The following is a 2,291-nucleotide window of genomic DNA, read 5'->3' on the forward strand; positions in this document are numbered from 1 at the left end:
CTCTATTACTTTGGTCCAATGTGTTGTTGTAAGAACAACTTTAGCATTAGGGGGTATTTCATTGAGAAGATCAGGAAGAGCTTTCACTGTGGATTGTAAAGCTTTAGGCTTTAGGGACCCAATTTTTGAATGGGTGATCATAGGATGAACATTGGTAATGTTGGGATTAACAGCGAATGGAGGTGAAATTTCAATGCCCCTTATAGAGATAGGAGTTGGGGTTGGAGAATTAGTTACTGTATCTGAAGAAGAGGCTAGAGGGGCGGTACTAGTAATTGGTGTGAAAAATGTGTGAGTGATAAGTGAAGGAGAAAGTGAATTGGATGTAGAATTGGTAGTGAAAGTCAGTATAGGAACTGGCAATATAGAAGTGACAATAGAATTTCTAGCTGGTATGTTGCACTGTTATGAAAATATAGAAGTATATGAAAAAATTTTTTCATCAAAAAGCACATGACGAGTAATAAATATCTTACCTTGAAAATTCATACACTTATAACTCTTGTGATGTAGGGCATATCCCATAAAGGCACATAAATCAAATTTAAATTGAAATTTAGTAGAGTTATAAGGTGTAAATAGAGGATAGCATCCACATCCAAACACTTTAAAAAAAATTGTAATCTAGTACTTGTTTATGTTAAAGTTCAAATGGTGATTTATTTGATATCACAGTGGAAGGTACTCTATTTATAATTAACGCAGCAGCTAAAAATGCATCATCCCAGTACTTAAGAGGCATGGATGCAATAGTTAATAATGAAAGGCCTACTTCTACTAAATGTCTATGTTTTCTTTCAATTCTACTATTTTGTTGATGAGTGTAGGGACATGAAAAGCGATGTATGATGCCATTTGTTGCTAAAAAAGATCTAAAGGAATGAGACATATACTTTTGACTATGATCAGATTGTAATTGTTTAATTTGTAAACCAGTAAAATTTTTCATCTAATTTTTGTATTGTTAAAAAACAGCGAATACTTGTGATTTTGAGGATATTAAGTAGATGTAAAGATATCTTGTGCATGCATCTAGAAATGAAACATAATATGAGAAACCATGATGAGAAATGACTGACGAGGATTCCCAAACATCAGTGTAGACCATTTCTAATGGATAATGGAATTGAAAATGATCAGAGTTAAAAGCCAGTGAGTACATTTCAGACATACAACAAGACTTATATAAAGATGAATGATCAATATCATTTGTATTCATACAAATTGAAGGAAGATTACAGAAATTAAGTACTGAAGGTACAATTTTAGGGGCACAGTGACCCAATCTTTAATGCCAAACATAAAAATTAGTACAAACAGTAGTAAAGACTAAAGGATTAGACTAAATTTTAGATGATTTAATTATAGCAACCCTCTCAAATTTATACACTCCTTGTTTTTGATATCCTCGGAATAAAATCTGGTGGATGCCCTGTAATTTTACATAACATGCATCAGGATGAAATTCAAAATAGCAATTATTGTCAACTGTGAATTGATGCACAATGATTAGATTATAAGAGATATTTGGTGCATGAAGTAATTGTTTTAAAATAAATATGTGATTGTTATCTAAATAGATGAGATATGAATGACCAATGTGTGTAATAGAAATTTGAGAACCATTACCTAATACTACCTGTTTGGCCCCTTGAATATCTGAAGAGGAGTAAAGATTGGTCTGATCATTGGTGATATGATGTGAGGCTTTCGTGTCTGGGAACCAAGAGGATTCAATATCAGATTTAGATGTTGCAAAATAGGCTTTGGAGTTGTGAAAAGAGTTTGGTGGTGGTGTTACTGAGGAGGAGAAATTGGAATTGGCGTTTGAATTTGTGCGAAAATTCTGGTCGAACCGATAAAAACAGAAAGCTGCAATGTGTCCAAATCTTTCACAGAGTTGGCATTGAGGACGATTTGTGGAATTCTAATTCGATCGGCCACCTCTAAAGGTTCTTCCTCTTCCTCTTCTTGCTGCAAAATCTCTACCATTTCCTCTATTGTTGAATTGATAGCTGGTTTGAGTGAAGTTTGATTAAATGGTTTCAAGATCAGATTTCTTGAATTTTTCCAACATATTTTTATGAGAGATCAGTAATGCCTCAACATCTATTAGACTCATATAGTCTAATTTTGACATCATCGAGATGTACATTTTATATTCTTCATTTAAACCCTCAGTAATGGCTTCAAAGTGCTCATCAAGTGTTAAATGATGATCCATAGCAGCCAAAGAATCAATAATTTTCCTAATTTTCTTGAGATACTCACCAGCTGAACTTCCTCCTTTC

The sequence above is a fragment of the Arachis ipaensis genome, chromosome B7, assembly GCF_059453495.1.
Source record: "Arachis ipaensis isolate K30076 ecotype BB chromosome B7, ASM5945349v1, whole genome shotgun sequence".
Classification (NCBI taxonomy): domain Eukaryota; kingdom Viridiplantae; phylum Streptophyta; class Magnoliopsida; order Fabales; family Fabaceae; genus Arachis; species Arachis ipaensis.